Genomic DNA, 12,772 nt, shown 5'->3' with positions numbered 1-12,772 from the left:
GTTTAGTAAGTTTTTGGTAGTTGCCATGGAGATTTTGGGGAGAAATCTAGGTTTGTATCTGGTTTTTCCTTGATTTCTGACCAATGCGCTGACTTCTGCAAGGGACTGCGGCCACAATTTTCCATGTAGAAAGAGGAGAGTGGTGTCTCTGAATAGCTGAAGGTGTACACTTTTCAGAAATATATAGTTTGTGGGGGTTATTTTACAGGTAGGGGGGGTTAACACTGAAAAACTGCAGGAAGTGCACATAGAGCGCAGCCCCCAAAATTTCAACTGAAATTGCCCTTATGCATTGCCCCTGTTTTGGGGCATTTGGTGGCCACGTCTTTATGTGTACCCATACATATGGGGTATTGTTTTATTCAGGGGAACTTGCAGATTGATGTTTAGTAAGTTTTTGGTAGTTGCCATGGAGATTTTGGGGAGAAATCTAGGTTTGTGTCTGTTTTTTCCTTGATTTCTGACCAATGCGCTGACTTCTGCAAGGGACTGCGGCCACAATTTTCCATGTAGAAAGAGGAGAGTGGTGTCTCTGAATAGCTGAAGGTTTGCACTTTTCAGAAATATATAGTTTGTGGGGGTTATTTTACAGGTAGGGGGGGTTAACACTGAAAACCTGCAGGAAGTGCACATAGAGCGCAGCCCCCAAAATATCAACTGAAATTGCCCTTATGCATTGCCCCTGTTTTGGGGCATTTGGTGGCCACGTCTTTATGTGCACCCATACATATGGGGTATTGTTTTATTCAGGGGAACTTGCAGATTGATGTTTAGTAAGTTTTTGGTAGTTGCCATGGAGATTTTGGGGAGAAATCTAGGTTTTTTATCAGTTTTTTCCTCGATTTCTGACCAAAGCGCTGACTTCTGCAAGGGACTGCGGCCACAATTTTCTATGTAGAAAGAGAAGAGTGGTGTCTCTGAATAGCTGAAGGTGTGCACTTTTCAGAAATATATAGTTTGTGGGGGTTATTTCACAAGTAGGGGGGGTTAACACTGAAAAACTGCAGGTAGTGCACATAGAGCACAGCACCCACATTTTTAGCTGTAATTGCCCTTGTGCATTGCCCCTGCTTTGGAGTGTTTGGTGCCCATGTCTTTATGTGCACCCATACATATGGGGCATCATTTTATTCAGTAGAAATTTGTCTTTCAAATTTGCCTTTGTTAGAAAATTTTTATGAGATTTTTTTTTGTCAAATCCACATTTGATCATGCGTCCAAGTTTACGTTTTAGAAAAAAAAAAAAAAGTCAAAAAAACTTCCAAATTTCACAATGCACTGACAAAAGGTATTTGGCTTTTGAGTGAAAACTACATTGCACCTAGAAACCTGAAGGTCTGTAGTTTCTAAAGATACCGAACATGAGGGGATATTTTAGATTTACATATAAGTTATGCTGCATCAACTGTTACAAGCGCTTTTCCGCTTTGTTCTGGTGTGATATTGTACTAAGTATTGCTTTAGTTTGGGGGTTACTTCTGGACAGGAACTGTGGGGTACCACCACATATTTGGTATCGTTGGACTTGGGAGTATCAGGGCTTTTACAAACAACAAAAAAAAGTGTGTAAAATTAACTTTTCTATGGAAAAAAAACTCAAAATATACAGAAATTTTTCATAATTTTTTTTTTTTTTTACATAATTCACCCAAAATACACATCATATCTCCAGAAAAGTTATAAAATTTGGTATGTATGTCGAAGCCCAATTAGTGACGAAAAAAACGATATATAATTTCCCTAGTTTCATGGAGGTTTTCCTACCAAAAAACATTGTTAAAGCAAATGAGTACAAAATGCTTAAAAAACGTCTGGCACTGGGGGGAACCGAAATGACGAATTCGGCTGGCACTTAAAGGGTTAAATTATTTTTTAGTAGACCTGAAACCCCCAGGTCCCGAGCATTCTGGATAACAGGTCCCATACCTGTATAATATTTGTAAATTCCCAAGCTGTAAAGTGGTTAGGTTGGAAATTGTTTAAACTAGAAAGGACAAACAGAAGAACTGCAGCAATTCCATGTTCATGGTCCTTCTAGCCTATGTTTTTGTAGAAAATTTTTTTTTTATGTCTTTCTGGAACTTGAGATAGCGTTTATGTACCTTTTCTACATTAACCCAGCTGCATGAGCTCTATCAGGTATTTTTCTCTTAAATGTAAACCCAAACGGTGGGTTGTATAATTTTAATGTAAATATCAAACTCATAAGGATCAAACATATAATAGCTTCAGCTTCACTGTTTACCCTGCTTAGCTCAAGAAATACCTGGATTTTTTTCTTACTTAAAACAACAGTCAAAAAACATGTTCAGCCCAAGCGTTATTCATGGTACTTATCTTGAACAAGGGGTATAGTGCCTCTTTAAAAATAATTTTAATGTTATATACCACTGGTTGCATATTATTTTGTTAATAATATTTCCTTTTGAATTGCTCATTTGTTTTTTATTTTGTTTTCCTTTTTTTTTCTCTTCTTTGCCTATCTATCTATATATATATATATATATATATATAAAATTGGAAAAAGGCTGATGTGCACCAGGAATTTCCACAAAAAATATTCTGTTTATTGGATCAATGTTTCGGCCCTCACCTGGGACCTTTATCAAGATCAAATATATATAATGCAGGTAATGCAGTTAATATATATAAATATAAATATATATATAACCTGCATTAAGATTCCTTGTTTCTTTAGCCTCCATACATTTATGAGTTATCTAGCATTGTTATACTGTTTTTGACAATTTTTGACACAAAAGCCAATAATAAATAAATAAATAAAAATGACTATGGTACCAGTTATAATAGATCCCATTTGAAAAGTACAGAAGTTACATTGGTAAAATACTGCAACTTAATTTTGCTATGGATATAATTAAGCATCAAGGCCACATCTTGTGAAGATTCATTAACTAATCTCTTACAAACAATGCTCTTTTAGATTTAGCAAATTGAATTGCTAAAGCTCAGCACTGGCTTTAATTCTTACAAGTATAACTTTCACAGGCAACCTTATTTTGCAAAGTGCCCAATGCACATTTTATTTCTGTCAGTAACCTTCTTAAATCTGTTATTCAGCATGAAATATTTTTATTATCTTTGGAAAATAATGTTGGCTGCTTTGTTATTATATATTATTTGACAGTTAAAATTGGTTTTCCAAAGCATATGGTTCATTGTGTCAGACCAAGCAAACTTCTACAACAGACAGAAACACAAGCTATTTCAAATCAGGGAATTACGTAGTTTAAATAATATATAAATGGTCAGTTCACCGTGAGGAGAATTATGCATGTAGCAATATTACCCAGATATTACCCATATGGCAGATTCTGTTAATGCCTTTAAGAGGGGCCTAGATGAGTTCTTGAACAATCAGAATATCCAAGGCTATTGTGATACTAATATCTACAGTTAGTACTAGTGGTTGTATATATAGTTTATGTATGTGAGTGTATAGATTGGTAGGTGTGGGTTAGGTGTGCTGGGTTTACTTGGATGGGTTGAACTTGATGGACACTGGTCTTTTTTCAACCCTATGTAACTATGTAACTAACTATGTAACATATGCTTCCTATTAGTATTGTTTGTTTTTTATTATGTTATTTAAAAGATGTTCATAGATTTTATATCCTGCTCTGGCACCCGGGTATCGCTAAGAATTGAAGGAGTGCTTCCTAATCTGTACTGTTCCGACGTTTCAGTTCCAAACAGGAACTTTCTTCCTGTTTGAAACTGAAACGTCGGACAATAAAAAACCGTGCTGAAATACTTTTTGTAAAACCTTTATTTTTTCTGATGATATTATTTTGAAGTCCTGTGAGTGCTGTCCTCTACTGCACCTGTATTTGTATTTTTTGCATTAGCACCCGGACATTTATTCCTCTGTATGTGGTGTGGTACCCCTGCTGGGACTGTATATATATATATATATTTTGCAGTATTGGCCACTTATTTACACGGACAATGATTTGTCTAAATTGGTGGACAAGAAATTGTGCTTTGGATACACACGTAATAGGAACCTGAGGGAACTCCTGACTCCTGCGGATCCGGTGGGCAAGTATTTAATTGCAACAGGAAACAGTTCCCAAAAATGTGGGGTATTTAAATGTGGCAACTGCGTGATGTGTAATACATTAATCTTGGGGGATAGATTTTATCACCCGCATAATGGGAAACCCTTTACGATCAGACATAGACTAACTTGTTTATCACAAAATGTAGTGTATCTGATCAAATGCCCTTGTGGGCTAATATATTGTGGAAAAACAAACAGACAATTGAAAGATAGGATCAGTATGCACCGCTCCACTATACGGGCAGCATTGGATCCCGAGTATGATAAAAAGAAGGTAAAACAGGATATCTCAAAGCAACCGATTGCACAGCATTGGGCAAAAGCGAGACATTCTATTTCTTCTTTTAAATGTATGCCAATAGACTGTGTAAAAATCCCAAGGAGAGGGGGAGATATCAATCGACTGTTATTGCAAAAGGAGGCCTTCTGGATTCATAAGCTGGGATGTGTTGCACCGAGGGGACTGAACACCACGTTGCAATTGAACTGTTTTTTGACAGAAAAATAATACCTATTAAGATGTATTACTGTATTATATTGACCCGGGTATAGATACTATAAATGTCATATAATCTATATGAATGTATTATATTTAAGCAAGGTAAAATTGTACGAATAGGAGTCAATGGGTTAATAATATGGGAAACTTTGGGACCATGGACATAGGAAACTGTGCATAGTCATGTATTGTTTTAAAATTTTACTAATTTAGCAAATTTGCACTTTATACGGTTCACATAATGTTCACATAATATACGATGTTGCACGAGTATTTATAGATGTGGGGGCAATTTTATACACATGTATGCTGTTTTATATCGTTGCAGTTTTAACTAGATTGGGGTATTGAATATGTGCAACAGATTTATTATGAAGTATGAATGCACTTTTATAAAATATATAATTGGTATATGGTAGTAATGGTCACTATGGGGTTAATGTGCCTAACTTGTAGTTAGGCAGGTTAGGTATAGGCATTATGGTTGAACTTGATGGACGTATGTCTTTTTTCAACCCAACTTACTATGTTACTATGTCACTGGCCCTCCCTGGATTCATGGGAGGAGGCTATTTAAACTGAGTTGTTGTATGTATTTGCACCTTGAAAAGGTCCCAAAAGGGACCGAAACGTCGGTTGTACATGCAATTATAATACACAAGAGATTTTTTGAAATACAAAGACCCTTGGTGCTGGCTGTTTTATTTTTATATTTATGTGATATCCCGTGCACAGGGGCAGCTGCAGAGCAGCAGATTTTGGAGTGTGGTGCTGTCGTGTGGACTGTTTTATATATATATATATATTTATATATATATATATATATATATATATACACACAAAGCAAGCTAGTGCCCACCATTAACACTGTCTAAACTTAGGTGTCAGAGCAATTCCCTCACAGGGACCTTCGTCAGGAAGCAAAAAAGCAGCACTGCTAAATATTTTTTTATATATATATATATATATATATATATATATATATATATATATATATATAGACAAGTTGCAAGTTGCTTCTGCTTGAGTATAACCAGTTGCTGGGATCACAATTTGCATGTAACATGCTCTCTCACCAGTGTACAGATGTACAGATGGAGTTTAAGTGGGCAGGCAGATATTTTTAGGGGTTAGAAATTATTGCTGTTTTGCACAAATATAGTATCTGTGCCAGGCTGAGAAATGCAGTAATGCTGTGCTTATTTAGCTGACTTTCTTATATTCTTTCCGGTTAATAATAAAATGTATTATATTCTTTCTGGTTAATAATAAAATATATTATATTCTTTCTGATTAATAATAAAATATATTATTTTCTTTCTGGTTAATAATAAAATAATAAGATAGAATAAAAACAGATAACTTAATAATAAGTAAAATTACATGAAAATGATCTCACCATGCACTGATTCAGCACAGTAAAAAGCTTATATATGAATTGAAAGATTAGGCAGATTGTATTATAAGTGTCGGTCATTGAGCTACATTTCAAGGATCTTCTGTGTGTTTTATTATTTAATTGAAAGAAACAGGTGTTGTAAATCTATGTGAGGCTGTAGTATGCCTTTAATCAAATGACAACAAGTGAATTTAAGAGACAAGAAAAAAGTCTCCAGTCCATGAATAGAAAATGATTTGTATTTGTGCTAAATAAATCCATAAAATACTGCTAAAATGTATTACAGGTCAGCAGATTCTGCCTTTGTAGATATCAGGGATTAAGCATTGTGGCTGTCTGCTCGTATTTTATTGATAGTGGAATAAACTCCCTTTTTACCATTTAAGAGGTGCAACAAGCAAATCAGAGGAAAGGTGCTGAAATTGTTATTTTATAATTGCCAAATCGAAGTGCGCAATAAAACTCTGGCACCAGAAAGATATGCTGGAATTCATTCAAGCATAAGAATAATGAAGTGAAAAACAAGAGGCAATGTCTAGCAAGTGTGGGAACATCACATACATTATGATGATAAATTGGATACGTGGACCTTATTGCAATGATAGTTGCCTTAGAAGCTGATTCTGGGAGACTGGGGAAGTTTGTGCAAAATTTGTTTTTTATGGTTGGTGCTGGGTTTACATATAACAATTTGAGCACTATTTTCTGTTCTGTAAGTTTGTTGGGGATCTTTACTTTCAACATGCTTGGGCAAGAGAAAACAAGCTGGTGTGCTAGTACGCTTGTATATTATATTATGTAGTATATATAAACAAGCGTACTAGCACGAGCATACATGTAGTATATATATGAGGGTGCTACATATTATTTCTGGGGTCAATATTTAATGCACTTGTACTGGACCCCAGAGGAAACATTTGGGTTCATGACTGTGCACTGACGCAAAATGCCTAGTTACTGTGTATTTTTCTTTGAAAATAGGTAAAATACAAATATCCAAAGTTAGCTTGGACAACATAAAATCCAACCATCTATGCTTCTTAAAGGTACCTTAAATGCACTCTTTACCACCACTGTTACATAGTTACATAGGGTTGCAAAAAGACCAGAGTCCATCAAGTTCAACCCTTCCAAGTGAACCCAGCACACACACCCTATACTGACCTATCTATACACTCACACACATAAACTATATATACCAACATCAATACTAACTGTAGATTTTAGTATCACAATAGCCATAGATACTATGCTTGTTCAATAAATCATCCAGGCCACTCTTAAAGGCATTAACAGAGTCTGCCATCACAACATCACTAGGAAGGGCATTCCACAACCTCACTGCCCTCACCGGGAAAAACCACCTACGCTGTAAAAAAGAACACCCCTATCTGCCTACTGGTATAATCCCCTCTAATGTATTTGTACAGAGTAATCATGTCCCCTTGCAAGCGCCTTTTTTCCAGAAAAAACAACCCCAACCATGACAGTCTAACCTCATAGTTTAAATCTCCCATCTCCTTTACAAGTTTAGTTGCACGTCTCTGCACTCTCTCCAGCTCATTAATATCCTTCTTTAGGACTGGAGCCCAAAACTGCACTGCATACTCAAGGTGAGGCCTTACCAGGGACCTATAGAGGCAGAATTATGTTTTCATCCCTTGAGTCAATGCCCTTTTTTTTTACAAGACAGCACTTTATTTGCTTTAGTAGCCACAGAATGACACTGCCTGGAATTAGACAACTTGTTGTCTACAAAAATCCCCAGATTCTTTTCAAGTAAGGATCTCCCCCAACACACTACCAATTAGTGTATAACTTGCATTTATATTATTCCTACTAAAGTGCATAACTTTGCACTTGTACCCCTTTCCATCTCTATTTTAGCTTGCCTGGTAGCTTTTTAGCTGCTTTATTTGCTTCCTTCTACCTGATTATTATTATTATTATTATTAACATTTGTTTATTAAGCGCCAACATATTCCGCAGCGCTGTACAATAAGTGGGTTTCATACATTGGACATACAGAGTAACATATAAAGCAATCAATAACCGATACAGGAGGTAAAGACAGCCCTGCCAAACGCTCTACAAGGAGAAAGGGTTGAGACACAAGGTGTGGGAATGGGCAAGATCAGAGTGAGGAAAGTTTCTGCTGTCCCAGCCAACTTGAATGCTTTAAAAGCACATTTTGTCTTACCAACCTAAGAGGTATAAGGGGTAAGGGGTATATTTATTATTCTGTGTAAAAAGTGGAGTGAAGCATTACTGGTGATGTTGCCCGGGGCAACCAATCATCAATTAGATTTCAACAGTTAGAAAACCAAAGCATCTGATTGGCTGCTATGAGCAACATCACGGGTTATGTTTTACTCCACATTTTACACAGCATGATAATTATACCCCTTACGTTTATTCAGCCATAAAGGTTTTGCTTTGCGATGCCTCTCCATGCTTACAAGGGGGATATACTGACTGCTTACAATGTAAAGGTAGTTGTGAGAATGTGCATACTACCCAACTTTGATATCCTTTTTATCTTGTACCGTAATAGCTCCCATTATAGCCTACTGATTCACAGTAGCTTTAAATGTCACCCTTTATTGCTGTTTGAATAGATGCCATTAAGGCAGGCTCCTTGTTGCCTATTCTTCAGAACACAAAAAGCAGCTGTAGACATTGCATTGAAGCTGCAGTTCTGAATCTTTCATTAGATGGTTCCAACTCAATACTTTGAACCTTTTCTTTCAGAACAGTGGGCTAAGAGCAGAATGGAACACATATAAAATTATGCTATATTTCATTTGCTTTTTTGTTAATGAAACAGTAGATTTATGGATTTTGGAAAGTTTTTTATTTATTTCTGAATGCGGAAAACATGCTGTTAACGGGCCAGCAAAATCTAGTCTTGAAGCGCCTTGTGAAATACAACATTTTCTATATGGTAAGCACATCAATGATTAAATACTGAAAACTGTAGGGTTTTTGGCTTTATATGTTTGCTGCACAATTTTGCAAGAACTGTAAAATGGTTGTTAAAAGCAAAGAAATATTCCTTATGGGAGTGCTAAATAAAGACAAGTACCTTGGGAACCTTCATATGTTGTGGTCTTCAGTATCAGACCAATGTCTCCAAAGCTCTTTAACAGTAAAGTTATGTGACACAAACATACCCCCAGTAGGTCCCCATTTTCATTTGTGGATATTTGACCTTTGTTGCCGACTCACGATATAATATATAATATTTAATTCACAGTTCAAGTCTCATTATTAAATACTGAGTCACATTACATGGCAGCGCAAAAAGCATCACAATGGGTTTGGGTTAGCAGGTCCCACTGGAATTTTTCCTGGTGTCCCACTGGTCCAGTCTGACCCTGGAAACACAAGGCTAATTAAAATATACAAGTACAATGGAAGTGCAAATTATCTGGACAAATTAGCTACACACGTAGCAAGAAGCTTGCAAGAGGCTTGCCAATTTTGTGATCATAACGTTATTACTTAAATGATCATAACTTCATAACCCCCTGTTTTTTAAAATACATGCACATTCATAGAAATTAAATTACTGTAACAGGGGGCCAGGAAATGTGCATTGATCAATCCCCTCTCTTTTGTATGTCTGCTGCAGTAATGAAAAGGTAAGGGACATAGGGGTCAAAATGCCCTACTGATACCTTAATAGCAGGACATTGCATAAAATATAAACTTCTGAAATAGCTGCCAAAATTATTATTTAAACTGGCACACTTATGAAACATTCATTCATTTAAAATTCTGGCCTGTTCAAATACAAATTAGCACTGCATAGCTATGTCATTCACAAATCCTTGCAACACTACTTGGATGCCAAGTTGTAAAAGTCTAAAAAGTCTCATTCAGTTACTTTGTTACCAAAGTTTGATGCTGTCTGGCAATGGGTAAATCATGGCCTGTAGCTCACCTAGCAGTTTCTTCTGGGAATGTGCCAGCGGTATAACCAGAATGAAAACTTTGGATGGCCAAAAAGGTGACAAAAATAAGCAGCATTGGTTGTTTTAGTCCTTTTTAGGAGAGAGGAGGTTAAAAACAGTTAAATCAGTAATAAAATTTTTGGGTGAATATGAAAAGTCTTTATGCCAGTGGCACACACAGCAGGGCACACAACTGGAGCAGATCAGCCCTTTCTCCACTGGTGTATCTTTGCCAGCAGAGAAAAAGCTGTGTGTGGCACTGGCCTCTGGCTGGTAAGACAAAAAGCAGAGAGAAAATCGTATAATAGATATGAAGAAAAAAAATAAATAAAATATATATATATATATACCATGTAAAAAGAATATAGGTAAGTAGCAGTAATTCAGGTTCTGAGCTAATCATACAATAAGTACTTAATGTCCCACAGTTACTGGAGGGAAGAGGAACTCAGCAGATGAGGATCTTCAGTTGAATAACAATATGAGGCAAAATGTATTATTGTCCTTAGTACAGATTTAGAAAGTCCTCCATAGCCTTGTATCTTAACTTATGGAAATGTTAAGCGTAATAATAACTGTGTTTTTAATCTGCAGAAACAAAGGAAAGAGGATAATAAGTGGATAAGAATTGGACAATTGTAAATTACTTGTCTGATATACAGGTATTGTATCTCTGAGGTAACTTAAGGGCTCTGGCACACGGGGAGATTAGTCGCCCCCGGCAAAACTCCCTGTTCGCGGGCGACTAATCTCCCCGAGTCGCCTTCCCCCTGCCATCCCACCGGCGAACATGTAAGTCGCCGGTGGGATGGCAGACGCGGCGGCGCGATTTCCCGCAAATCGCCCCGCCGCGTCCTTTAAGTTAACTTTTGGTATGTTGTAGAATGGCCAGTTCTAAGCAACTGGTCTTCATTATTTTTTTTATAGTTTGTTGAATTATTTGCTTTCTTCTTCTAACTCTTTGCAACTTTCAACTAGGGGTCACTGACCCCAGCAACCAATAACTATAGTTATTTTCATGTTTTATAACTTATCTTTCTATTCAGGTCCTTCTCTATTCATATACCAGTCTCTCATTTAAACCACTGCCTGGTTGCTAAGGTAATGTGAACCCTAGCAACCAGATAGCTGCTGAAACACCAAACAGAGCTGCTAAACAAAAACTGAAATCATTAAAACACTGCAAATAAAGAATGAAGACCAATTGCAAATAGTATCAGAATATTACTCTCTACATAATACAAAAAGTTAACTCAAAGGTGAACAACCCCTTTAATACAGGGCACAAGATTAATCAGGTTTAATTCTGGAAATATCCCTTTTCTCCTATTTGAATATAATTTAGATGTTGCACATTTCAAGGTCAAGTAGGTGTTATCTTGTGTACCTGCATATCATCCCAACTGGTCATTTATCTCTTTCTAATATAATCCCTCCCTAATCCGTGTGCATATTTTAGAAGCATCACATTTTCTCCCCTGTTGCAAAGACTGAGGGATTTTTACTCTTAAGAGCTTTTCACCTCTGTAATTCCAGCCATGTGAAGCTGCAGTTGATAGGCAAGCTCCCATGATTCATCTACTGGGCTCTGGCACTTACTACTGCCTACAGAGAGAACATAGCCAGCAATAATGAAATCCAGCACTTCATCTCAAATATCTTCTTGCCTGCACTGTACTGCAGTACAATACAAATCATATATCTTTACAACCTTATTTTTAACTGCATTTTCTGTGCAAAGGGTATATAAGCAATTTTCCACAGAAGAAATATATACTTTTGGCATCATAAATTTGTAATGTTGGACAATATATAGAAAGTAAAGATATAAATAAGGTACCAGAAAAAATCTACTTGAGGCTTGCCTTGCACTTCATCCTAGAGTGGGATGTTCTATTAGTTGTCAGCTTCGATATTGATAACCGGGCTGCAGTTGTATATGTAGTTTTGTTAGGGATTCAGATCTAACCACCGCTATTTTAAATGATCATTTCTGAGGGTCGGTTAGAACCTCTTGTCCTGTTACTCCCGTTTAATAGTACTTGTAGTATCTTCTGTTGCAGTCTGCAAAAGCTTCATCATGCAAAGAAATGAGTAGGAGTAAGTGCAAAAAGGTAATCTAGAAGTGTATTTGTTAAAAATGCAATATTTATTATGAGAATCTGGCAGCAAATTACAACAGGTTAAAATCCCCCTAAGGGCAGTGGCAGATGGGGAGATTAGGCGCCCCGCGACAAATCTTCGTTGCTTCGGGCGACTAATCTCCCCGCAGTGCCATCCCACTGGCTAGAATGTTAATCACCGGTGGGATGGCATATGCGTCGCTACGATTTGCCGAAGTGGACTACAATAAATTTATTTGTAGGGGTTTCATCCACTAATATTTAATCTATGAATCTGTGTGAGATAAAACTGCTTGCCTTGGACTAAAGGAGATATATTGGATAAATGGGAAAAACCCTAATTTTGTAGGCAATTATGAATAAAATATGGTGCTGGTTTCACTTTAGGCTAAAAATTAATCATATCTGTAAACATGGCCCCTATAGATTCAGTTTTCGGTCTGTGTGGGCATGTCCTAATGGTAGGAGAGGGAGAGCCAATCAGCCTTGCACTCACACAAGCAAAGACAGGCTTTAGTCACCCATCAGGTCAGCCTAGCTGCTTATTGTTCCTATGCTATAGTGCAGTGTACTAAGGGCCACCACCCCCCTTGCCCATCCAGATAATTCAGCCAACACAAAGTGGAACAGATGGGTGGGACTAGTGGGGTTTTGGTGGAATTTCAAAATCAGTCCAAAACAAAACTTTTTTAAGCACAATCTTTCTATATT

The sequence above is a fragment of the Xenopus tropicalis genome, chromosome 3 (genome assembly GCF_000004195.4).
Source record: "Xenopus tropicalis strain Nigerian chromosome 3, UCB_Xtro_10.0, whole genome shotgun sequence".
NCBI lineage: Eukaryota > Metazoa > Chordata > Amphibia > Anura > Pipidae > Xenopus > Xenopus tropicalis.
Note: the sequence above shows the minus strand (reverse complement) of the source record.